Source organism: Balaenoptera ricei, chromosome 13 (genome assembly GCF_028023285.1).
Source record: "Balaenoptera ricei isolate mBalRic1 chromosome 13, mBalRic1.hap2, whole genome shotgun sequence".
NCBI lineage: Eukaryota > Metazoa > Chordata > Mammalia > Artiodactyla > Balaenopteridae > Balaenoptera > Balaenoptera ricei.
Window position 1 is genome coordinate 12,198,594 of NC_082651.1, and position 27,778 is coordinate 12,226,371.

The 27,778-nt window shown below is 45.2% G+C and overlaps 1 long non-coding RNA gene across 1 annotated transcript in view; it reads right to left on the bottom strand.

Annotated features, from left to right (window-relative positions):
- Positions 1 to 1,941: 1,941 nt before the first annotated feature.
- LOC132376729 (uncharacterized) overlaps positions 1,942 to 27,778 on the bottom strand; it is a 57,002-nt gene continuing 31,165 nt past the window's right edge. Inside the window, exons 2-3 of the long non-coding RNA XR_009506412.1 lie at positions 5,697 to 5,897; positions 1,942 to 2,242 (exon numbers count right to left, since the gene is read on the bottom strand). This is a non-coding gene — a long non-coding RNA (uncharacterized LOC132376729). The remainder of the gene's footprint in view (positions 2,243 to 5,696; positions 5,898 to 27,778) is intronic.

Consider the following 27,778-nt stretch of genomic DNA (forward strand, 5'->3'; position numbering starts at 1 on the left):
CCCTCCCCTCAGCCAAATTCTGGTGTGATTAGTCCTGGTGGAGCCTAGGCATTTGGATTTTTTAAAAGTCCTGGGTAATTTTAATGTCTGGCCTGGGTTCAGAACCATTACTTCAACCATCTACCCACAGGGCATGTCCACAAACCCACGACTGCGCCTGGGTTCCTGGCACTCTCGGGGTCTTTGTCTCTGCTGCCCTGTGATACTTTTCTGCACTGTTTCCTCCTCTTCTAGAACCCAGAGAAATGGAACCAGCAGAGGTGGAAGAAAAGAATCTCAGAGCAGGGTGGGATCTTGGGAATCATGTCATCTGGTCTTCCTAGTGTTCTGCAAAGGAGATTAGCGTCCAGAGAAGTCTGGTGAGTCGTCCGAGGCAAGGTTGAGAGCCCTGTCCCCCAGACACTCCTCGGAGGACACATGCCTCTACTACATGGTCACCTGCCATCTTCCGGAACGTCAGCAAACACAATGTAACTGAAGGATGTTTATTAGCAATGCAAAGCTTGGTTTCAGATGAGAATCTGAATACCCAGAGGGCAGATAGCTCATGATCAACCTTTCCTGCTGGGCGGTGACCCGGCAGAAAGCCTGGGTCCTCTCCGAGGCTACTCTGTTTACCTCCTTACCTCGTCAGAGTAAAGGGACTGGCAATTTCCTAATCCACCAAACAGTGGTTAGGATACTGGGCTGCTCAACCTCACATCGTTGCTCTGAGAAGCAGTAAGATAATGGATCCAGTCAACACGTCATCACTGAGCGGAGTGTCAGGTGCTGGGGACAGACTGAGGAATAAGACAGACTAGAACCTGCCTTTATAGAGCTGAAATCTGAGGGGTGGGTGAAAGGTGACAGCTGATTCATAAGTGAAAAAACAGGATAACTATGGGGGGGGCAGGTCTCTCAGGACAGGTGGTCAGAGAGACCCCTCTGAGTTGGGGACCTTTGGGCTGAGACCCGGATATACGTCTCGTATATACTGTGCTGGGCAGTAGGGAGTTTTGACATGATCATCGTGGTCTACTATTTATCTACACATAAATTAATTCTGAGATGTGTGAAACAGTACAACGTGGTCATTTTAAATTATACTTGCATGTCTGCTAAGCTTAAACGTGAAGACCGACAGGCATTGCTGGAAGGCTACTTTCAATGGTCTCTTTGGCCAGGTCCCCAGGAGGATGGAGATGTCTTACTAAGGGTGGGGGAAGAGAGTGGGGACCACACCCCGCCCCCCACAGAAGGGATGCTCTGACATTTACTCATTTTAAAGAATGTTTAATTGCCAATTCCAGGCGCTCCGACGTGAAGGGTGGATTTAAGAAATCAGGGCATCTAAGGGACATGACCATGCTATCGGTCTGTGATGAACTGCCCGGCACCTCCTGCACTTGGTGAGTGAAGCCCAGCGATCGATGCCCATGCACAAGCAGGCTAGAGGTGCTCTGAGAAGGCTGGGGCAGACTTGATCCCATCCTCAGCCTTGTCTCCAGAACGTGGCCCACGGGATGCCCCAAAGAAACCTTTGTGGAATGAAGAAGTGAATGGGTGACTGATGTGTGGAGGGAGGGAGCAAGGCAGCTGAGAAGACAAAGGTCTCCAGTAGCAAGCAAGCTCAAGGTTGCTGATAGTTTGGGGGCACCATTTGTAGATCATGATCAGAGAGGGTGTGGGGAAAGACTCCCAAACGTCTCCCAGTGTTTTTCTTAAATGTTAACATGCTAATACTGACTCTTGAGAGGTCTTCCAGAGAGAGAAGAAAAGGCAGGGCAAACCAGGCTGAGTAATAAGTGATTCAGGTTCAACACGCTTCTTCTAGACGCTGTCATAATGATCTGTGTGGTTATGGCAGGGTTGCCCTGTGGTCCTAGAGAAACGAATCTCAAATGTTATCTGGTAACCTTTCTATCAATATTTAAACATAACTAATAAGCAAACAATCCATTTTTCTTTAGTTATGCTTTTAATAAAGGAAAAGGGATGAAGACACACAGAGACTGGCCAGATAATAAGAAACCGACCAGACTAGACCATAACCACAATATCGCAGAGACATCACCACTGAATGTGGAGGCCCTTAGAGTCCATGGCAGATGGAGTCAGGTCCCAGGGCCAGCCCTTCCCCTGCACTCGGCTGTGGGCAGCAGGTAGAGGTGCTGCAGGGGGCTGAGTCCTGGTTTTTCGGTGCCTGTGTCATTTTCGAGCAAGTGTGTCATAAAGCTTCCTGTTTCATCTCCCAGTTATTCTGAAACAAAAACATGCACGAAAAACACAGGTCACTGCCAACCGCATTGAGACACAGTCACTCCAGTATATGGAAACCGAAAAGGGAAAGACAGATCGTAAATGCCACAGTAAGATGGGGAATCAAATTTATCAGCATCTATTCAAACAGTGATAATCAACAAAGATTGCGGTGGGGATAGGGGGGCGGGGCATCAGTTTAAAAATAATTCACAAGAGACTGTGAAGGCAGATGTTCCCAGAAGCCCACTGCCTGTTTACTGAAAAGTTGAAGTCAGTTCTGCCCCTCTGGGTCCAGGTCTAAGCCTGGGGCACACCGAGGCCCTTCCCCTATGTGCTCCTGTTGGTCTAGCTGAAGTCACACAGGACTCTCAGGACAACCCTGGTGTTTGCCCAGGTGATGTCCTGAACACCTCTCCCCAGGGGTCCAAAGAGACTTAAAAGAGGTCACCATGGAATTACAGTCCAACGAGGATGGAAGAGGAGGATGGTGGCTGAACTTCTGGTCCCCTCTCCTCTTCCCCTCCAAGAGAGCTGGGCTCCCAGGGATATCACAGCATCGTGATCAGACAAGCCTGTACCAAGCAGCCTCAGCGAGGTGGAGGGAAGGAGAGATGCTAAGAGGGGGGACCTTGACCAAGCAAAGACCCTGAGGACAGCACAGGGTTAAGAACAGCTCCAAAACCTATGATTCTATTAAAAACTGCCTTGCCACTTGAGACCAGTATGGTTTGACCCCCAAGCAGCACATCGTTTGCGGAATCTCATTCTTAGTTCTCCCAAACAAGTGAAGGGACACTTCGAGAGACTGACAGAAGGATGGCTTGATTCATAAATACGAATGGCGCCACCTCCCCCAAAGACCGGTTTTGTGCTTAAATCTGCTGCTCAGACGCTTGGAGTAGGAAGACAGGGGTGGAGACAGCATTGCCATGGGAGCAAGGTCAAATCCACACCTGCCTGCTATTCCCAGCCATATTCTCTGACCAGCCACTACTGATGGTCAGGGAAGAAATGGGCTCTGCCCATGACTGCTCAGAGCTTCCTTGAGGACCCTGCAATCCCCTCCGCAGGCAGTCTGCCCCAGATGCAACCCTGAGTTCACGGGGAAAGCCAGCTGCCCTGGCCCCTCTCCGTTTCCTGACTTTTGTTAATGGCACAAAATTATTTGCAAAAAGGTCGGGGTGGGAGGGGCTGCATGACTCTGGAAAAGCTCCATCCTTCCGGGAGACATTCATTCACAATGCACAGTAACATGCAGAAGACCCTGAGAAGTTAGGAAATAAAGAAAGCCGTTTACATTAGTTTCTTGTGTGCTTCCCATACATATCTGGAGTGGAACCCCTCTTCCACAGGAACCTCTGCCGGCAAGGTTCCACAGGGCAGCAGACAGCAAAGCTTCTCTTTGACTGAGTCCTTGCTGTCCTGACACTCACAAAACAGTTGTGACAGTCGGCATTTATTTCCTGAAACTCTGTGTTGTTTTTCCTCAATACCTTCCCCAAGTGCCCTCCGCATATGAGTTAGCTGAAGCACACAGACTCCCGCAGCCTTTATTATTTTTTTCTCAGAGGCCTCCTATCCTAGTGGCAGTGAAATACCAGCCTTTCTGAGAGATAACGAACCTGGCTGTGTGGTCGCTAACATTCTGGAGAGAACACTGCTCAAATGAGCCTGCTGGGAAAACCAGTTTCCTGATGTGTGTTCCATGAGCTAGCATTTTCTAACGTGACAATATCTGAATCTGGGCCCAAGATTTTATACACAGTGCCTTCCTGGGTGGGCAAAGAGAAACAGGAACTAAGAAATGCATCAGTGGCTGACATGGGTGGAAGGGGCAACCTTGTTCCTTTAGTTTGAAATAGAGAGACAGCTTAGGAACCTACGCTCCTCTCCAGTTACCCTACTTCTGAGTGGGGAGAAAAAACCAAAGTGCAAGAGCCCAGGCAGGATTTGGTATGGACCACCCAACCACGTTTACTTGGACCAGGATCACAGAGTGAGAGGTGGCAGGGCCGGAAGGATCATCTGGTCAACCTGCATTTTACAAGCACACAGAGCAAGGAAGTCGGCAATCTTCCTAAGGTCACACTGGAAAAGACATTGCTGGGACCAAGACCTGAGTCTCTCCTACCTTCGTCCCTAGATTCTGAATTGCAGCTTTCCACTGTAAAACCTGAGCTAGTTTGTGTGCGAGCTTTTGCACGCATAAGTCAAATCCTGAGTGACTTCACGTTGACCTGGCCGTCTAGTTAACACTGAAGAAACCCAAGATGGAACATCCAGGAACGCTAAAAGATTTGCCCCTAATTCAGAGCTGATCGCACATCTGGCTTCCCTTATGCCAGCGGACACTGGGAGGGGATGGAGACCACCAGCGCCTCCCCTGTGTTAGGACATTCCTAGAGAAGCTTCTGGTCACACGTTACTTCCTTATTCTTACTCCCAGCTTGGCTGAGCTGTGCTGTTTCTGCAGGTCTGTAGCATTCAGGGGGCCCCCAGTAGGTGTCCCCACTGTGGGTACCCAGCTCCGCTTTCCCTCAGATCTGAGGGATGGCCTCAGGGTCACGTACATCACACTGTGAATACGAGTCCTCATCAGGGGCCTGAAATGCAGCCCAGGCAATCTTCTGGATGCTCCCCGAGTCAGCTCCCAGATCACACCCTTTTGGTTCCTAATGGCAGAGGGGAGGCTTCTAGCCTGGGAAACTGAGAAGGGGAGAGAGACAGCAGCTCAGACGCCCATCCCTGGACTGGATGGGCCACCGGTCAGGGCATTTCCCCTTGATTCCATCCAAACTTCTATTTCCCAGGCAGTAAGTACCAGGGCAGGGGAGCGGGGAAGCAAGGAGCACAAATTTCAGTTTGCTGTAACATCCATGACACTGCCAATACCTCAGTGCCGAAAAGCCAGACCAGAGCCCCCAGCCACCCATGTGCAAAACACACACCCGAGCCCGCTGTGCATCAAGGATTCCGTCAACGCTTGGGAAAACAACCGGCCAGGCGCTCACATCCTGTTCGTGTTGACTCACGTTGGATTCGGACAGGCTTGGAAGCCAATTTTTTTGAGCTTTTGAAACAGTTGCCAGGAGGGTGGGACCCGCTAGACAATGGCAAGGTGTTCGCTCTCAGGAGTCCTTGGCTTTTTACGTCTCAGAAAGTTAAAACCTAGAGGACGTGCTCAGAAAACGTCATTGCTTTTTACAGACTGATTTTAGGGATGAGTGATATGGATCCCGTGTGTAAAAGATTAAGTTTTTGTGCTACGAGAGACATCAGGGCAGGGGAGAGAGGAGCCGCCCTTGAGGGGCCCCCTTCCTTTGCTTCTGGGGGGGGGGGCCCGTTTTTAGAATGAAAGCCACATAACTCTGAGCAGACTTAGAACCTCTCCTGAGGGGACCTCCCCGAGAAGCAGTTTTTACGAAGTGTGCCACGCATCATTACAGACTTACCCGTGGTTCAGAAAGTTTCAGCCTTTAACTGATCCGTCAGCAGAGTGCGAGCCTTCCCCAGGGCTGCCCCGAACACAGCCGGGTCCTCTTGGCCGTCGTTTGTTGAGCTCATCCCATCTGCTAGATGCTGCTCCAGATGTGTGCTCTCCCTTAAGCATCCGTGCTCTCAGGTTGCTGCTGCTTTAGGAGCAGCTCTCTCGCCTGGGGGGCAGGGGAAGTTCAACCACCAGCCAGTACACGGTGGCACCCAGCCTCCAGTCCAGCATCCTGACCTTGACACTCTGCCACCTTCTGGGATGAACAGGAGCTCACAGGTCATTCAAACACCCTGAGCCCCTGAGGATCTCGGAAGTTTGCCCACCTTTTGGTACCGAGAGGGACCCACAAAATACCTCCCTCTGTTAATACTAAAGGTTTCCACTAATGGAGATGAGGATGGGCAACCCAAGGGCCGGGCCTCACCGGATTATTTCCTGATGTCAGTACCATCCCCCTCGCCTTGGTCACTTTCTCTATCCATAAAAGAAAACCTCCTTTTCAAAGAACTAAACCTCAAAAACATTTTAGCAGATCTATAGTCTGGTTGACATCGTAAAAGGTCAAAATTACAGGTAACCTTGCTATACCATTACCAAGAGATGCAAAGGGCCTTCTGAAAGGCTGGTTTTACCTCTAAGGTTGGTCTAGAACACACGAAGAGCAGCTCAGAATTAGAGGGAAAATGGAGACAACCTACAGGCTTTTAGGTTTTCCAGTCACCCACGGCCCGTGGCCCTAACCAGTGGTCCTCAGTGTGGATCTCTGGATCTGCGGCATCACCCGAGAATTTTCAGAAACGCAGATTTTCAGGGTGTGCCCCAGACCTTCTGAATTGGAAACTCTGGCGATGAGACCCAGGGATGTCTGTTTTCACAAGCCCTCAAGTGTTTGTGACGCACGCACAAGCATCACCAGTAGTGAGTGATACCTGGGCCGCGGGCTAAGTCCCTGTGACCACGGTGACTGCAGGTCAGCCATCTACTGATGGTCTCAGTTTGGTCAACTGTACCCAAGCTCCTCACTGGATGGCTCTGGCCCAGGATCCCCACAGTGGGAGGAAGAAGCCAGCAGCCCAGAAACCATCTGAGACTTTCAACATGTTCTCGGGGTGACCTCGGGAGAAATGTTGGTATGATTCGTCCCCCCAATGCCCTTTTCCAGTTGCTGCTCATCTGTATAGCGTAGCGCAGGCACCATGGGATACTACACCTGCACCCGGGATTTCCCCTCCGCATCACATTTCTTTCCTGGCCAAGCCCCACCCTCCCACACGGTAGCCTTCGTCTCCCCCGCTCCCTTTGCCTGAGGGGAAATCTCGAGCCAGCTGTCTACTGGCATTTCTCTCAAATAGGAGACTAGAAAATGTCTCCACCAGCTTGACCCTCCTGACTGCCACCCTGGGAGGAGAGGGGAGCAGAGCCCACTCTGCTTTGGGGCCCTGCTCACATTGACACCTGGTGATGTTCAGGTGGGGAGCGCCAGCCAAAGGCTCACAACCGGACAGGTAGGAGGCAACACATGACCAGGTCAAAAAAAAAAAAAGGTAAAAAAAATAGTTTGTTTATCATTTTAAAAAAACGAACCTCATACAGGAAGTATGAGAAGAAGAAGAAGAAAAACACAAACCCAGGCTATGACACTGAAAGTGGCAGCACTGGATACAGACAAGATGAGGGCTCCTCAGTTTCCATTCCCACTTTGCAGGGGCGGTGGGAGCAGGTAGGGTAGGGCACCAGGTGAGGGTGGGGACTTACAAACCACGGGGATGCAACAAAGAAGGGGACCGTGAGTCACGAGGCACAGCCTTATCAGACACAGGGCAGTGTGCGTGGGGCAGGACGATGTCCCATCCAGGGCCCTCCCTGCAGGTGTGACTGTCCCAGCCAGACATGGGGAAGAAGACGCCTAAAATGGAAACTGCCCTCCGAGAGCATCCCACGCGCCCGCCTCTCCCACCCCACGTTCCACCCCTTGTGTGTTTCAGGTCAAGACACAGGAGTTACCAGACCATGATCACCTCCCCCCACGCCCTTTCCAGAAGTGCCAGACTAGCAGCAGTCAGCTAGGGAGACCCCACCATCCCAGGCCTTCCATCCAAGCCGGTGGCTGTGCAGACCCTCAGGACCACAAGCCCAAACTGGCCCGACTTGCTTTGGTTTGATGGACACTGACACGAGGCCACCCAAGGCAGATAGGAGTCAAGTCAGATGCCTAACCCAGAGCCATCTGCCCTCTCTGAAATGTGGCTCAAATGGATTGTTTTAAAATGGGGGCATGGGATTCACAACGTCCACCCAAGAATTCAAATGAGGGAAAACAATGAGACTAAAGAACATTTCCTCTTTCACAGCACAAAACAGTAGGAGGATAGGAAATAGGAATCTTCCCTTCCCACCATAAAAAATAAATACAAATGTTCTAAAATGTGCCCACCCTGAAAAGATACCAACGAAAGGACTCCAAGTCATGACTGTCGCTGTCAAAGAAAGCCATTTAAAAAAGAAAGACAGAAAGAAAAAGAAAAAACTCTGCACACCAAAAAAAATCTCAAAATAGAACCAAAACCTGCAAATCATACTCAGGCGTCTATTATGAACCTATGTTTTAGCATGCTGTTGAAAAGGTTAATAATTTTCCTACCGAAACTGAATGTGGGTTGTGAAAGAACATTAAAATGAAGAAAATTTCCCCGTGGCTGCTATTTTATTATCACCAAAGCCATCAAGTTTCAGTTTGAGTTATTTGTATTTATTTGTGAAAACAAAGATTAGATAAGTAGAAACATAACCCTCATCCTAATTATTGCCCTGGAGTATCTGATTTTTAGAACAAAAGAAAGAAAGAAAAAAAAAAAAAGACCATCAGACACACACTCAAGGCATGAGAATTCAGAAGAACAGAGAGGAGAGAGAGGATGCTGTTATCTCGTCCTATCACTTGAAAAAATGTATTGTCTCATGTAAGACATTCATATTTGTTTACAGTCTGTGACGACCACATGAGAGGCAATGTGCACTTTTCGTTGTTAAAACTTTTGTCAACTGTATGCTCAGATAGGGAATTTGTTTAAAACTGCAAACTATCGTTTTTGCTTTACACTTGCAAAAATGCAGGCACAGCCATATATTTCCACATTGAAGTCTTGAAAAAAGGGAATTTACAGTGCTGCTTGAAAAGATCCAATTATGAGCTTCGAGACATTTACAAGCAGGTGGAGCCCGGATGAAACGTGGGGTTTAGGTGCAAAGCTGGATTTTAACTCAAATGTGTCTCAGATGCCAGGGGAGCAGCTTCTTTTCTGAAGTTTGTAAAAGAAATCCACTAGCTGAAATGGTTAATCAAAATTAGGGGTGAGCAGAAACCTCTCTCCACGTTCTGCCCGCACAACATAAACACCAGAATGAAAAAAATAACATGCAAAAAGACCTGCAGTGGTCTCACATCACCGAACAAACTGTTTTTCTACCTATTTTGTGTTGCTGGCTTTTGTTATCAGCCCAATCGGCAAACTGTGGCCAATTTTGTCATGGTTGAAGCAGACATTTTGTTCCCAAACTGCTTTCAACATTTTAGCTACTAAATAGTTTATGAGAAATTGAAGAAGCCACAATACAAACAGAAAAGGTACCTAATCTTGCTAAATTAACCCCTTTTGCAGGTTAAAATGACACACACACATAAAAGATTAAAAACAAGAATTCTAGCAAATTCAAATTCTGAAATAACCTAAGTAGAGTTTCCTGGAAACAAGAATAATTAATGATTAACTTACTGATTGGATTTTGAAACCAGCTACATGACATTCCCTGATTCTGACCACATGACACCATGAAAGGTGTTTTTAATGATACAACATGTAATTTTTATTTTTCATCCACACACATCAAATGTTGTGTGAAAGTGAAGGGCAAAATTCTAAAGGCGTCAATTGAATTATGCTAAAGGAAAAGAATCGGTTAAGCAGTTATTTACTACTGAAAATAAATGACACCCACGTAGTTCATCTTATATATTAATATTGAAACCAAATAGCAGTCTTCTACCACAAATCATTTCATTAAAAAAAATAATGAAACTAGTTAAAATGAAAACACAGGGTTTTATTTGATGAAACAGTAAATATTCAGATCAAAATGATAGAAAGCTGCCATGGCTTTTCAAAATTTGTTTATGCTGAATGCCAACAACAAATTGAAGATAAAAAAAGGATGAAAGAATCCTCGCTAAAAATCCAAGAATTAACTAATTGGAAGAAAAGCAGAATTTCAGACAGAAGACTTAAGAAAACTCTTCTCTTGTTTGCAATCCTATCTCATATTTGAAGGTACAGCGTTATGTACATTTTTAGCCTTTTAAAATACCAGCATGCCCACACACTATCTCAGATTAAACCAAGGAGAAAATGACACATTCTGAAACCATTTTCTAAAGCTCCTTTTCCTGATAACACTGAGGCACTCACAATCAATTTAATGAGTTTCTAAAAAGCCCAAACAACTCTCCATAAAGAGACAGAATTGTTCACAACAGCCTGCAGACATTTCTAGATTTTACAGGCAATACTAAGAGCATTAGTCCTTGCTATTTACATTTAGAAAAACTAAGCTGTTTTCAACATCTATATCAGAAAGAAATACTGCTCAGTGCTTTGGCTAATTAAATACAGGAACAATTTGAAAAACCCCAATAGATCCAGCCCAGTAGTCCCCTGATCTCAAACAATTTAAAAATTAGTTAATTCTTTCCCCTCCATGTTCTTTGCACAAATATATATTCTCCTAATCTATTCTTACTTGAAAATTCTTAAGGTAATAAAGAAAGTAAACACCCACAGAGGGTAAGAAGTCATTTCTTCTGAAAGTGGATTTCTTCCTAAAACATAGGGCAGCAAAATAAACACTGAAAAAGCACTACAAACAAATAACACAACTCAGGAAGAACACTGAGAACATGTACTAATGGACAGAAAACTTTGGAGGAATTTTCAATCCTTCAGAAGGATGGACACATTTGTGGTGAATTTACAGCATTCTCAGGGAGAGGATGGCATGGCTTTTCGTAAACTTGAACTGAAGACAATATCAATGTAATAACATCTTCTGGTCAAGAGAATGTGTTAGGCTGTTCACCATCAGACATGTTTTAACATGTGATTCAGAATTTACACACTTCTTGTTTTTATGATCCAGCTCTTTCAATATTATGCGACTGATCTGACACTTTAGAGCAGGCAGCCTGACTTGTGTAAGACGACAGCGTTTAAGAACAAACCAAAAAACCTTGAATGAACCCTACAATGAAAGATGAGAGGGAATAAGAAGTCTCTGGGAATCACCTGAATTTGTTACTTTAAGACATTTTCTGTATGAGTATCTTACCCTAGAATATCTGCCCTCACCCTTAACCAGCATAATCGAATATTCACATTCAGAAAACCCCTGACCTTAGCTAATACTTGCCACTCTTAAACCACATATATCCCCTTCCCCCGACATAAGACTTGGAAATGATTGTGATTTTAGTCATCTGGAAAGAGTGAAACATGACATGGTCTTCAAGCACTTTCTTCAGAACCGTTGTCATTTTAACTCTGTTTTACCACAAGTAAAAAGGCCGTGCTCACGGAACAAATTCAAGTTCCCCCTCAATTGTATCTATAACCTGGGAATTTCTTATGATCAGGGTAGCACAGGACAAAAGCTTTCACTGAAGAAAGATTCAGAGCATTTTTTTAAAATTCCCAATTTTTTGGCAAGTAGAAAAATCAAAAGGTAAACTCTTCCATATTATAAATTAATGTTCTCAGCACAGCTACTTCACCTGCAACTAGCTAACTTATTCTTCCTTTTTTTCACAAAATGCACGTGTTAACACCAAGGTTTTAAAACACCATTGTTACATTTAGAGGCATTCCTAAGTGTAAGTAAGGGTTTTCTCCCCCATTTATTAGATACACATTTTTACTGAGAGCCAATCCATTGTGTATGAAATGACACAATTTTGTTAGAGCAATCTGGCTTTAAGGGTTAGGACAGGTTACACTGTAAAATTAAAATTAGAAAACCAAGCTTTTTTTTTTTTTTTCTTTAAAGCAAGTAATAATTTTCCAGAATCTAGAAATAACTGCAACTGGCAAAAAGAAAATAAAAAAGCCATACAGACAAGAGTGAAAAAAAAGCTCAGAAACTCAGAATCCTTGCCCTGGAAACAAAGGTCTCTCACATTTCATTTTCTATTTTCCACAAAGAAAAAACAGCTCTCTAGTCCCCATATGAAATATGTAACAAGTATAAGAAATGTGCAATATCACAAATACTAATACATCTAAGTGAACATAGGAATTGCATTTTTTCTTGTTAGTGTGAATTCAACCTACCGTGTTGGTAAGTTGACAGAGATCAGACCCTGTAACTGCAGCATCAGAAATAGGACGATTTGTGTTGGAAACTCAAGTTTGAGCTAAAATGATTCTCCTCTGACAGGGTCTGTTAGCACAATTAAAAAGCATCGTGAACACCCCTGGATCATGAAGAGTATAGTATATTTTTGAGTCTAAAACTCTTCAATGATGTTGGCTTGAAAGCTGTTTAATTAGCTGTAAGATGCCAACCAATCTCTTTATCAAAGCCAGCTGAAAACAAAACTGAGAGAAACAGCTTGTGGTTTCACAAAAAATGTATTTACATGAAGTATATTTTAAAGGGAGTTCGATCATTAGGTACGATGTCATCTGGGCTGTGCGGTGGATTTGACATTTAAAGATGTCAGAGCTTGTCAGATTTATCTCCAGTCTATACTTAGTTTAGAAGTAACCACTTCTGTGAGCAAATCTTGTTTTGTTGATTTCCAGCCTCAAAATCTGCAAAGACTAAACTCTTATTTACAGAATACAAATCCTTTCCATGTCCTCTCACTTCCTTACCTAAGATCAACTAAAAAGAAAGTGGGGCCGTGGGTGACAAAGTGGAATTGAAGCCCGCTTTGACACCGAGTCACAGGGATGGGCACAGAGCAAGCAAACCACGGTGAACAGAGCACGGAGGGACAGAGTTACTATCGACAAGCATGATGTTTCCTGAAATAGATAGGGGTCCAGACCTTTAGCCCACTACTTCCTGCTGCGTGTCTTGGAAAAAACATTCTGATAAGATGGGGTGCCCTTCACTTAACACTTAACATTGTCCAAGACGAGGAAAACCCAGAGTGACACAAAAAGTTTCACCATGATGAAAGCTAAAGCTGTCTCAGTAAAAGTCCCATCAAAGGATCAGTAAAAAGATCCAGAGAAACATCGGCCTTTACGCATCTTCAACCAGGAACATGGTTTGGTAGTTTTGTCAGATTGTTTAGTGACCATGAATTCATGCTTTATATTTTATCAAGAGATGGGTTAGTGAATCACCACCATTTAACTATCACAAGAAAGATGTTTGAAGAATGGATTAGTCACTCATTCACTCTTTTCCAAAGACCACTTTTCATTTTGCCTAATTTGTTGAAAATGGAAATTAAGCTCTAAGACAAATTCGGCTTAAGACAAGCTGTAGCAGACCCAAGCGAAATCTGCAGCCAGCAGCGCCCCTGAACCACAGAACCTCATGCCTGGGACCACACAGACCTTTCAAACAGAAAGGGAAATGGTCGTTGATGTTATATGACCAAAATGTACATTCAAATTAGAACTCTGTTCCTTAGCACCCTTTGACCTTAATTCACATCATAGAGCTCAAGGGGTACCAGATCCAGGATATTAATGAAGGAGTTTACATGCAGTTAGCAATAGAGTTTTTAAAGGGTTACAGAAAGAAGTGTTTTCTAAGACTGCCACTACCCATCAATTACTTTCCATAGTTTGTTTTAAAAGGGGCTTCTCCCCAAACCCAACTCTTTCATTGTTAATCATTCTGTTAAAAAAAAAAAAAAAAAGATGTAGCATAAAATGTGTCCATATAGGTTGCCGTTCAACCCCAGGAGAGCCATGTCAGAGGAAATCCCCACCAGGGTTCTGACAGAGCCGCTAGAAAAGGAAGCAGTACAGGGGCCCCGGGAACAGGCAGAGGACAAGAATGGCTACGACTTATTATCTGCTCTGCAACTGTCTTATTAGTGGGAAATAGCCATTTGATTTATTTTCTAAACTCAAAGCCAACTGGACTTCATTTATTAAGAGCTCTCTTCTTGCCTGTGCAGTGGCACTCATTTGGGAAGTTACAAAAACCAGTGCCTAAGTACCAGGAAAGCTGCGGTCCAAGCAGAGTGGGAGAAAGGGGTTTCAGTCTCCCCTAAACCCAGGGGGCTCTGCTTCTAGATTCTGAGAGGCTCCGATCTGCCTGCTCCTTTGAACACAACACCAGACTGAGGTTCTGAGCCAGTGCACAGAGGTCCCAGGGACAGCTGATCAGCAAATTTGCTTGACAGATTGGTTTTGAGAAGGACAAATACAGAAAAAAAAGAGTTATGAGATAGCACTAAAGCACTTCTGATGGAACGAATCCAGAGCGGCCACGTGAGCCTGCAAAATCCAATGTGAAATCTTCCAAATATTTCAGCACATCAGAGGGATTCCGCATCGGCAGGACCCTTCCCACCTGCCTGTGGCCACGGGCAAAGACAAGATGGCCGGGAGGTGACGTACTCTGCCTGGCGTGTCCCTTCCTCTGGGGCTGCCTTTGTCCTTGATGCTGTTCCCACTGTGTTTATTAGGTGACATTCTTGCAATGCTTTCTGCTTTCTTTCCGCTGCTGCCTGTTGCTAGGGAATGAGCCCTAATCGCTTCAAGCGAACAGAAGCACAGCCACGAGCGCTTGGCAATGTCTCCGTTTGGTGACAAGGTAGAAACAATCCTTGAAATCATCCTCATTTGCATTTTCCCTCCTAAGAATGGCAACATTTGCTCCATGCTGGAATGTGTGTTTTCTTCGTCTTAACGTTGGGTTTGGTGCCTTTGGGATGGATCTCATGCCCGTCCCGACTGTCTGTTCTTGTCACCAACCGTCCTGCCCCAGGTGGCGGCAGGCGATTAGAATAGCTTGGCTCTGGATCACACTCCACTGTCAGCCTTTATTTACTTTTTTCTTTTTTGTTCTTGGAGAGAAGCAAACCACATCGTCAAAGCATTTAAAAACACAAACCAAAGGAAACTCGGTTTCCAGGCTTTAAGTAGATGCTATTTACCCACAGTTTATTTCCAGAAGTCACTTGGAAACCGTTGTCATTTTTCACTCAGATTCACAGAGAAGCCTGACACTGTGGTAGTGTCAATGATCTATCTTTGCTTCTTGCCAGTGGGAAGCAAAACCCAGTCTCTGTCTTCAAACCCAGACTCACCTTGATTCTCTGGATGTGGTCTCCCCAGCTCTCTCATGTGCCTTCCATGGGGGTGGCCAGAGTCTGGTCCCTGCTGGTGGCCGTGACTCAGAAGCCAGTGGAGATGGAGTGAGCCATTCTCTCTTTAGACGCTACCACCCCTCATTTGAATGGAAGGGCAAATGTCACTTTGTGGTTGGAAATGTACCTCCTGTTACCTCTCCCTGGGAGGACAGACCTTGTCACCAGGCAACACGTAGGCCTCGTGCTTCAGGCTTCCTTCGAGTAGTTGGGTGACCAGTGTTGGGGAAGGCTCAATCAGGCTTGCAGTGTGTCCCCTGCCAGCACGGGGTTTGGTCAGAGTTGGCCCTGGGTGAGAATCTGCTAAATGGACCCATGAATGGCAGACGGATGAGCTTGTCAGGTAGCATGAGCCCACTTCCTAGCTTGGGACTCACCACAGTTCCAGGGTGGGCACAGATGGGTACCTTGGGGTGACCAAGACTGACAGCTACCATTTGCTGAGGTCCTGTCCTAGGCGCATAGTGTAAATTATCGACTTTGCCCAAACTTCTGAAGCCGATACTCTTATTACCCTCATTTAGAGAGAAGGAAGCCATAGGGTCGGGGTAGGGGGTTTAACCGGCTGCAGATGACAGCAAGTGAAGAGTCGGGAAGGACGGCAGACGTCTGTTGGCCCCACCCACATCCTTGCCTTCTTACCAGGCCGCCTTCACCACTGTTTAAATCAGTGGCCACCACCCCACAGCCCGTGGAGCCCCTTCCACGGAGGTTGCTGGTCCACAGATCCGTGTGTCTGGCTGGACTGCAAGTTCTCCAGGACGGACCCCGTGGCTGGCGGACCCAGCCTGGCCAGCACCAAGCACCCTGCCTGGAGCACCACGGACATCCCATTAGCGTTTAAGAAGTGGGTTGCCATCTCCTGCCCGTGGAGCCTTCCAAAGCCAAGAGGACAGTGTCTTCAGTATTGGGTGTTTGAGCTTATACTAAGAGGAAGAAATCCGAGTAATAGGTTCATCCCTCCTTCCTGGAGAAGGTTCCTCACTCCCACCATGCACTTCGGTGAGCCTGGGTCTCCATCCTTTAGACTTCCTTGGTCCCTGAGTGTCCCCCACAGACCCTCCTCCACCGTGCCTGCACCAAGTCCTAACACTACCATCTGCCATCCCCGCCCCCCTCTGCCCTTCCCTGGAAAGACTGAGGAGGTGGGCTGTGGTCATCCCACCCCTGGGCTCAGCCTCCCAGACCAGCAGTGAACACACCTCAGGGAGGCTCGTGTGTTCATGAAGCTCTCAAAGCAGGATTTCTGGTCTCTTTTCAGAGCAAACTGTGGGCATTGGGAGGAGGGGAGGTGATGTCTGGAGATAAGACTGTCCCCGCAGCTGGCAGATTACAAGATTTCTCCCAGGGGAGCCCTTGGTGTCTGTTTCTCCTTAACCAGGTTCTTCTCCTGCTTGGCCCACGGTACCACGTTGGAGAGCAGATGGCCATGGTCACCGGGAAGGCCAGTGAGCCCCAGGTGGCACTCCCTCTCGGACCACCCAGGGCATTGTGGCTTTTCTGTTCCTTCCCACTGTTGGTGCTGTGACCCATCTCATTCCTGGGGGCGGGGGCGGTCACCTAACATGGACCACGTATGGTCCGCTTGGTGGGAGTGCAAACCTCTCTGAGTCTCTCCACAATTGGAAAAAAAATAATAAAATAGTTCTGCTTCTGTTATTTGCTGCTTCCCTTGGCCTTCTTCTCTTCCTGTAGATTAATATATTAAGGGGCGGTTTCAGTGTTTAATTCATGTCTTTTTTTTTCAAGCAAAAATACAAAAATAATTTTTCTTGTATTTTTTAAAGCAATTTATGTGCATTGTTTTTTTGTTTTTTTTTAAAATTCTTATTTTGTTTATGGCTGTGTTGGGTCTTCATTTCTGTGCGAGGGCTTTCTCTAGTTGTGGCAAGCGGGGGCCACTCTTCATCGCGGTGCGCGGGCCTCTCACTATCGCGGCCTCTCTTGTTGCGGAGCACAGGCTCCAGACGCGCAGGCTCAGTAATTGTGGCTCACGGGCCTAGCTGCTCCACGGCATGTGGGATCTTCCCAGACCAGGGCTCGAACCCGTGTCCCCTGCATTGGCAGGCAGATTCTCAACCACTGCGCCACCAGGGAAGCCCGATGTGCATTGTTTTTTTTTAAAAAAAAGTGCAGAAGAAAGAGAAGATGAGGGGCTGGGGAAAAAAGCAAGAGGACAAAAAGGAGGAGGAAGAGGAGATGTTTGGGAAGAAAGGAAGGAGGGAGGGAGGGAGGGATGGAGGAGAAATCCACACAGACACGGAGGTTCCTCCCGAGAGAACCTGAAGGAAGCCGGGGCCTCCTTTCTGATTCAGATACTTATTCCATGCAGTTTTTAAAAAGCAATTGTAGAAATTAAAGGGGAAAGGAGCTTTGGTCACAGAATCACTATTCTATGGATCATGATCTTTCCACGTTGAGAAAAGGCACTCTTCCCTTGTGATGAAAATATGACTTTGCCTACCTAGCAGTGTGACAGGACTATTTTAAAAGCAGGTCAGTACATGAAGCCAGGAAGAATTGTCTCAAGACTGTCAACATGACACTGGAAACCCCTGCTATGGGAATAAATCTCCTTGCCTGCAGGGGAAAAACAAATCCAGCCAGACCACTCAGGGAGGCAACGGGGGCATTTCTGGGCACTTTTAATAAACTATTGTTTTCATGGAAAATGTTCCGATATGAATGAGAATTCTGCAATTTATCTGGAAAGTCCAAAGATGTAATAAAAGAAAAGGTACACCTGTCATGGTCATCCATGTCGTTCCCTGTTGTGGCCTCATAACACTAACTCACAGTAATAAAGAGGCTTTCAGAGGAACTCCAGCGGCCAAATTTGGGACGCCAGGTGTTAAGGTGACAAAAAGCTCAGCTTTCGGCAGCTCCTGATTCAGGGGCAGAGCTGCAGGTGTAGACCTGGCTTCCCTGATGTCCTTTCGCTTGGTGGGGGCGGGTCTGTAAAAAGCCACACTGTCCCTTGGGCCCTCACCTGGCTCAGTGCTCCTCCAGCACACACCTTATTTGCTACTTCATCCTGTTCATCAGCTTTTCCTTCTAACCTTCTTGACAATGTCACCAGAACCAGTCTCCCAGTTTTTTCTGATAAGCCCGTTTCACACTCTGATGGACACACCCCAGTTTGGAAGTTAATTTCTAATATTAAATTCCAGGACGTCCCTCCTTGGTTTCACCCCATTACTCTGGTCACGCTTCCTACCGTGCTAAACACTGCTTTTATCTCCTGGGCATCAGTCACCTTCACGTTGGTGAGTTCTATTCCTTTTCCCGCCCAAGCTCCCTTCAGGCAAGATCAACGCATTTAATTCTCAAGAGCCTTGGATCACCAGGCTGTCCTCGGTGACTTTCGTCCAGCCACTCGGCTCCTTCACCTTCCTCCTTTCTACATCAGGTGGTCCCAACTGAACGTGTGTGGTCCACTTCTGAAGGAGCTCAGACCCAGGGAAACACTCATCAGATTAGGAGAAATACACTTTCGCCTAAGATTCCCAGTGAGCTGAATTACAAAACTAACCACAGAAAACAGCCCGGAACAACCCTGATGTTGAAGGTGATATATCTGGCTCCACGTTGGGACGGCGTGGGATGGCCACTTATAAATCCCCCAGAAGTGCTGTCATTCGTGCAAGATTTTTCCGAACGGCATCTCCACGGGCAATGGATGGGATGAAGCGATCATTTTCTCCAGCAAGACGTATTTTAGAAAGCGAAAGGCAAAATGGCTTTTTAGTTGTAGCGCTGCCTCATTTGGAAAGAAAAAGTATGTCATGCTCTTGTTTCACTGACATGCCTGTCTCACACATCAAGCATTTGTGGTCCTTCGCTCGGGCAGTTTCTTCATTTCACTGCAGCCTCTACCCAGAATTATTAATGCTGACATTGGGCACAAATGTGTTACAATAAAACCTTGCACGGGCGCACTGTTTACCCTCAGGAAGTAGGCAAGTCGTCTACAAGTGGGACTACAGCTTGTGTGAAATTAAACATAATTCGTGTTAATTCCAACGAAGTGGAATTTTTAAAATCAAACGTGGCTCAAGAACTTGTTTGATGATGGGGGATATATACTGGAGTAAAAAATAAAGGCATATCATAGAAGAGGCTTGAGAGATTGTGTTCCAACGCCATAGAGTGGTTATTGAAATTTGTTTCATGAGGGTTTAGCTCCTGAGCTGATTTAAACCAGTTTACAAACATCACATGGATAAGTCTCGCGTATATACTTCCCTTGGTAAGATGGTACACTTGAGGAAAGTAGATGTAAACTAAATATGAATTAAGGTTTGAAAGCATGGATAGAGCCCATCTAATCCCAAACTCACATCGAGTGACAGTGTCTTGCACTCAGGGAGAGACAGTGGGCTGCAAACTGCCACTATAGGAGCCACTTTGGTTTCAAACATGATTTTCCCATGAAAAAAAAACCAGTCACGGGGCTGGGGAATCAATCAGCCTCTGGTCTCGGAGCCTTCCCTTAGTGACACACCCAGCTAACTCATGGACTGTCTGGATTAAAGGCTGCAGGATTAAAAGGTCCTAGCTGCAGGGCTTTATCACAAAGCTAATCTAACCAATGGCACAGTTACTCCAAATGAGAAGTAATGGCCATTCTGGGGAGAGGCAGACAAGTGTCATCTAAGAGTCCGGGACTGGTCTCCCGTCATCACTCAGGGGTGAGAACAGGCTTCCTCCCGGGCCTCAGCTCTCAGATCTGTAAAACCAGAGGTCTGGACTCAGTGGTGGCTCTTGAGATTTTTTTCCCCCTATAATTTCTATAATTCCTTGCAAATCACATCTAGCATCTAACTTTATTACACATAGTGATTCAGATGCCTTACTTCCGTGCATGTGGGTTTTTTTTTTACTGTGGCAAAATATACATAACATAAAATTTACCATTTTAACTATTTTTAAGCTTAAAATTTAGTAGTAAAAAGCATATTCACAATGTTGTACAACTATTACCACTATCCATGTCCAGAAATTTGCATCATCCCAAACAGAAATCTGGTACCCGGTAAACAATAACTCTCCATTCCTCCTTATCCCCAGCCCCTGGTAATCCCTCTTATACTTTCTTTCTCTTTGGATTTCACAGCCCTAGGCATCTCATGTAAGGATAATCATAGAATATTTTCATATTCACAAACCTTCTCAGCATGGTGAGGATTAAATAGGAATACGGTTTATTTGGTGCACTGTCCTTTTCCTTTCCTGCTACATGTAAGTTATATTAAAACAGAGTGGCCTTCTTTAGGGCCACTGGTGTGAGAAAAATGGAAGTTGAGACCAGACATCTAGCATAGAAAGCCTATATGCAGGGAGAGGATCCAGTGATAAATACTGCTGTTTTGGTTTGGTAAAAGACACACTTTAAAAACTACTATTTTAAAAGTCATTTCAGAAGTAAAATTAGCCAGGCTGCTATCTCATACCCATCATGAGTCCTCTGTACGCGATCTCGCTCTCACCACTGAGTAAACTTTTGCGAAACAACAGGAAACTCATCATGGATCCCAACAGAAAATACAGTGAGTAATTCCCCTGAAGAAGGGATGGCTGAGGTTGATGATTTAGTGGTTAAAAAATTAAAAAGAACCAAAAAAAAAAAAAAAAAAAGGAAGGAGGAGAGAAAAAGAAAAAGGTTTTCTTGCTGCTAGGAAAGGCAAGTTTCATTTTTCAAATTCATCTGTTAACACCAAAAATTATGGATAAGGCCAGCATGTGTCATTCGTTTTGTACAAGGAACCACATGCATCTTGCTAATTTTTTTGACTTGTGTACTACAAGATGAGTTGCAGCATCACAGAAAACTTAATTGCATAGGCAAGCAAATATGAAATACTAATTTCATAGGTAAGCAATTATGAAATATTTATGCCATGCAATGTGGGTGAATTTGGAGATAAAAATCACTGACCCAGTATGTGAATTACTGATTATAGAGCATTGTTTACTATATCATAACAACAGCAAAATATGTGAATGATCATATGACAGTTCTAATTTGAAATATAATTCTAAATCATTTTTACCTTAGATCTAAAAAGGCCTGATGTGTAAAAATTATTAAGGCTTAACAGAGAAAAAAAAAAAAAGAAAGCTAAATGCTGTATTTTAATTCAGAACTCAGCAGATGTCAACTTGTTTCAATTTCTGAACCCTCTCCTGTTGGGATTATTATAATGTCCTTTTTGATATTGAAAAGAAATGGAGGTGAATCAACTAATATTATTCTTCTCTTTAAAAAGGACTCATCATTGGTATATATACATTAGCTACATAAAATATACAATATATAAATATATATGGAAATATTACAATGACCAAGAAGATTTATTAACAGATTTCCTAAGAAAAAGAGGAAAATCTTCTAGAAAAGCAAATTCCTGATTTGGCACAATTAATTGTAGGCTCTATGAATTATCTGGAGGGAGGGGTTACCAAGAGTACATATTTACATATCTTTATAGAAGAGAATGGATCTTTCAGACCAGTGACCAAACATTAAAGCTCTAAAATTACACCATTGAGGTCCTCTACTGTTTCCTTCTTTTGGACAAAATCTAATTGCCAGTCATATGCTGTTTGGTGCAAAGTCAGGCCGATTAATGAATGGGCCAAGTTAGCCCGGCCACACCAGAGCCAGACTCTTAAGACCAAGCCTGCTCACACCGTAGGGTTTTGAAATCTTCAAGTCACTAGACCACACACCAAGCAAGGAGAGATCACTTCACAAAAAGAAAATAACTATGTTTAAAACGAAAGCATTATCGACTTTGGTCTAAAGCTGGTAAAATGACCTTTGGGAAATTTCAAAGTGAAACAGATCAAATTCATTTTCAATCCCTCCTTAAGTATAAATTGTCAGAAATAAAAATGGGCTAATCAGGCTCAGGGCACCAATGTTTAAAAACGACTCAGACAGCATAGGTCATGGAAATTCCTGCAATTTCATAACAGGGCCCTTACAAACTGGTGTTCAGTCGGATTGCATTTTGGGGTAATAATGTCCAAACTTTCGAATGGCAGAATCCAAGGGTGGGTGACCTTCACAGGACTCTGGGGTGGATATTTTATTTCACACACATCCCACCACCACCAAATATTGTGACAGAGTGGGGTCGAGCATGCTTCAAAAATACCTCTCGCTCACAAATGACTGCCAGTCAACACACATTTGACTGTGAAAGCCACAGAGGGGGAAAGAGGTCTAACCCAGCTACAGGGGGAAGCAGAGTGGTTCTGTTCTGGAACCCTTGGCATCTGTGGGTGAGCAGATTATTTTCTAATGAGTAAGACTGAAATCAGTGAAAATGCTCAGCATTACAGAGAAAAATTACTTATCTGCTCTCTAACCTCTAAGCCCAGCCGTCTAAGAAAAGACTCAGTAATTCAGGAGCCAGAATATACAAAAGCAACCCGACACTTCTTGCAGAATATCTTCACCTGACTCGACTTTTGGATTTAACTCCAATCATTTATCTTCACAGACATGGCAGGGGTCTGGTCCAGGAAGCATTTAGATGCTCCATTGCTGGGACATTCTATTTACTGACAGGGGCTAACTTAGGTGGTTACAGTTCTTGACTCTGAACAGAAAATAAAATGGTAAAAATAGTCATGAGAGTGCCGAATACCTATGTACTCAACCTAAAATGTGCAACATCTTAGGGAAACCCACTGTTCACCATCTCCAGAAACAGTGACCACTGCCCTCTGAAAGCAAACTGGTTAATCCTGTCAAAATCAGGCTTCTTTGGCCTAAAATGACCCTGAAAAGTCCTTCAAACACCAAGTTCCACATGGAGACATTTGTCTCCCTGGAACCTTTCCCCAGAACCTGGGAGGATGTCACACACTTACACACATCCTACTTCTTCCCCGAAGAGGGCTAAGCCCAGAAAAGACCTCATGGGATTTCTAATTGGTGAAATCCTACGGCCCCAAGGGTTTGCTTTTCTCCAGGTTCAGGGTGACAGAGAAGGGATTTATTTACTCTCTCTCATGTTTTGACTTTCACAGCAACAAGAGCTTGTTTGAATGGCATCGAGGCTCCAGACCGTGGGATCCCTGGGGCAGGCTCTGGGCAGTTGGCACTCTCCCTCTTACCTCTGCCCATGCTCACGTTCTTGTGACGGCATCTCTATCTTTTCCTTCTAGTTTTTAACATTGAGTTTCACTTAGTACTAAGTGCAAAAGCAAGCAAGACAGAAGGGCAGACTCAGGACAGGCAGCTGTCTGGGTGGTGCAGGCATCAGCCACGGGCCCAGGCTTGACCAGAGCAGGCACTGGGGAGGTTAGATGAGACCCAGGTGGCTATGGATGAAAAGCCCGGGTGATGGTGGAAGGGGGTCCTCTGGGTGCCTCTGGGGAGGGGTGGGGACCCTGGGCACACTTGGGACAGAGCCTGGCCTGCCCCCTCCCTAGCATTCCTATTCCCTCAGCTCCCCCTTCTTGCAGCTCTGCCCCCCTCTTTCTGCCTGGCATCCCCAGCTATGGGACATCTAAGGAGGTGACACCATCATGGGGGAAAAAGGTAAAAGGCTAGAGGGTCTAAAACTCCAGGCATGGTTCTGCAAGCCCTCACACAGAACGGGGAAGCCCTGGAAAGCACAGGAACCCCACAAGTGCAGGGTTAGAACGGAGGTGACATTACACCGTGACTGATGACTGTCCCACAAGAATCAACACATCCCCGCACCTCCCCTGTCTAGCTTCTGCTTGTCCCAGGGGCCGGAGCTCCCAGACCCCAGTTCAAACAGGCCAGGACTCACTGAGGGCAGAGGGCCTGGGGGGGTGAGGGTTACTTTCAGGAGTATCCATTCTTGCCGATCACCTCATCATAGATCATGAAATGAACTACTGCCGTGATTATTAAAGTCACCCTTTCAGCAAAGGAAAACAAGATTCAGATTCTCTTCACCACTTGTTCCAAATGGCAACAGCCCACGGTTGTAGCGAATGAACTGTCTTAAAGATAAATAAAGGTTGCACATTCCTATCTAATTGTTTGCTCCTGGTTCTTTAACACACACACACACACACACACTCACAGACACACACACAAAAATGAGCATTCAGGGGAAATGAAAAAGTCTCGTGTACTCAGAATGAGGAGTAAAGAAGAAAAATATTTTTTTCCATAGGAATGGCCTTACTTTCACATCCTTAAAATTCTACAACTTGGTTCAGGGCCAATAAAGAGGAAACCACTGGGAAGTCTGAGCAGCCCCCAGGGTCCTGAAGGCTGAGGCTTCACGTGGGAAGCAGGCAGCTGCAGAGCTGGCGGCTCCAGCAGCCCGACTGGTTCATTTCTTTTTTAACATCACCACCTACAGGGGCTGCTTTGAATAGGATGGTCTGGGATGGCCCGTAATAAAGCCTCACAAGAAAAACAACACTCAGAACAATTGCACCACATTTTTTTCAACTTCCTGTTTATTAGTATTTTATCTAAGAGCAGAACAAAAGTCTGTATAAATGGGGGAAAAGAAAACAAAAGCACTCACTCTAACATCTTACAACACACACACACACACACACACACACACACACACACACACACACACCATCTTTTCCAAGGCTGTTACATTTGGATTTTTTTCATGGAACCCACTTCAGGTCTTCAAATGTCTTTTGTGGCAGAGGTTAAGATGAAATAACTAGAATGCATCATCCTATAAAAGTTACATGTTATTAAAAATATTTAAGTGGGCTTGTTTTCCGTACATCTGGATGACGGTATTCATTTCTACGCTGGAAGAATTCACACGTTATCAGTAAGACTTTGCATTTTGCCAGACAGACCCATGAACACAATGAAAATACAAACGCCACCCATAACATCTGTTGCAAAGCTGGGTTGTGTAAGAGAAGGCTGAAGGTGCGGGATCAAGGTGAAGGGTGTCCACTGCAGTTCCCAGGCTCAGAGGTGGACAAAAGGCTGAGACACCTGTATTTCTCCTCATAGAGACAGGGCCCCTGAGAGGGTCATTCCAGCTAAGACATGAGGTGATTACTGACTTATCAGTGACTTCTGTGAACTCTGTCTTTCTTCCTTAATCTGACTACCATGTCGTTCTTTGGGCTCCTACACTGCCCACATTTTAGACAAGATTCAGGGCCAGTGAGATTGAGGGAATAGAGAATAAATGGCCACAGAACTTAAAACATTGACCTTGGTGGCCACATTTTCTCTTCAAAATGGGCTGGAGTGTACAGTCTATCTTTGTGGACATGTGTTCATCAAAGGCCTTGGCCCAGTTCCATGGAACACTTCTCTGAACAGTTCTAATATCATGTCTTCTCTTCTCAAGAAGGACACCTGAGAATTTGGAATCATCAACTCCAGAAATTGCTTAGGTTATTTTCTGTGCCCCAGTAATCCGGAATTTTATATATTTTCTCCATATCTTATTCTCTTATAACATTAGCATACCTAGCCTTGCCTAGGTATTTCTGATACCAAATTACCTTGTTCACATGAAAATGAGAAGGAATAAATAAGAAGAGGTCTTCTGTTGTATGGGGTAACAAGAAACATATCTGCAGATAGGGAAGGCATAAATCAAAGCTGAAATGTGAACTTAGCCCTGGTCAAGACCATTTTAACTAATCAGAAACAGACTGCAAATGCTCTCGCAGAACAAATAAGTGTCTTTCTAAATGGCTGAAAATGAAGTGAGGTCTAAAAGTGAACTGAACAATCCCAATAAACAATGAACTTCACCAAATAATACAGCAGCCATCCTTTGCTTGCTGGTTGTAATCATTGAGAACTCACTGAATATGCCTTGAACTTGGACGACAAAGAAATAGGAGGTTGTTTTGTTCTGCTAAGTGGCCTTGATCGACCTCTCAGTGGTCAAAACTGAGAAAAGGGATTCTTATTAGAGAGAACATCTCTGCAGCATTTGACTGGCAAAACAGATGAACCTTTAGGTGATACTTTCTGCTAAGGAAGGACTTGCTCCTTGGGCATAAGAGAAGACAAAACATTTTATCAACACCAGAGAGCATTTTTGAAGCAAATCATCCTAGCTAAATGACATGTAGAAAAAGTCAGAAAGACAAAAGGCCTGTGTTTGCTTCACAGAAAGAAAATGTGGAGGCATGAAATAAGAAATCCTTCTCAAACACAAAAGACAACGCTTTGGGCCAATACGGAAGGAGCTAGACACTTGGCACCAGGAGCTGGGGTTGCTGGGAGGGAGGTGGAAGAAACGACAGACAATATCTAAATAGGGACTGTCCTGCCACCAGCTGCACGCCAGGCTTAAGAATAATAGACATTGGGCTTCCCTGGTGGCGCAGTGGTTGAGAGTCTGCCTGCCAATGCAGGGAACACAGGTTCGAGCCCTGGTCTGGGAGGATCCCACATGCCGCGGAGCAACTGAGCCCGTGAGCCACAATTACTGAGCCTGCGTGTCTGGAGCCTGTGCTCCACAACAAGAGAGGCCGCGATAGTGAGAGGCCCGCGCACCGCGATGAAGAGTGGCCCCCGCTTGCCGCAACTGGAGAAAGCCCTTGCACAGAAACGAAGACCCAACACAGCCATAAATAAATAAATAAAATTAAAAAAAAAAAAAAAAAAGAATAATAGACATAATACTCAATTTGTAAGGGGCTAGCTTGGAAGATACTGAGGTCCCTCTTCCAGCCAACCTACAAAAGGGATAGCTAGTGTGACAAGTAAGTGACGGGTGGCTACTTGGAAGTCAAGACATGGCTCCTTTGCACACCAGGAAGCATACATTTAGTGAGTCACCTGTGCCAGTGAGTAAAATCTAGTGGACACCTGTGGTTTGCTGCCTTAGTGATCCGTTCTCAATCTTCATAACTCCATTGCCCAGGGAGAGGAGTGACGATAATAAAGCAGGTAAATCAATGAGGACATCACAGTCCTTCACCCCCTGTGATTGGCTCAGGGATAGGCACATGACCTCAGCTGGTCCAATCAGAGTGAGTTTCAGCACTTCTGCAGGGAATGCTGGGACAAAAGCTCTTTGCTGCTGGATTTGGACCCGGTGGACGAGTGGCAGCCACTTGAGGCCCTTAAAGTTGGGTCTGTTTGAGAAGGGAGTCAACATATTAGAGACAGAGCCAGGAGGAGAAAAAAGTTGAAATGTCTTCACTTCACTTGAGAGGTATCTGTGCGAATCCTATTCCGAGATTGCTCACTGACATGAGATGGTAAGTGCTAGAATTTGTTTAAGCCAGTTCGAGTTGCATTTTCTGTCACTCTTAACCTGGAAAGATTCTTAATTAAATCCGAAAGCCTCTGCAATTATATACCATCCATTCCTGAAGGAAAGGGTCTACAAGTGTGGATTCCTCTTTTATCCCTAAAGTATTCGACGTTACTGAACAGTTCATCCCATTTAACTAAAGACACAGAAATGTACACCGAAAGATCCAATCAAATTCAACAGAAAACAGTTCTCTTAGTCCCTCCAAGCCTTAGCACGATGAGAAAGCCCAGAGGTGTTACCCCAGGCTTCCCAGGTAGGTCCCTCTGAGAGTCCCTTAGAATTGTACACTCATAAAGAAATTTAAAAATAGAAGTTAAAACATACAGAAAATAATAGAAAGTCAGATGAAACTGTTGAAACAGAGAAGACTAAGTCATGACAAAG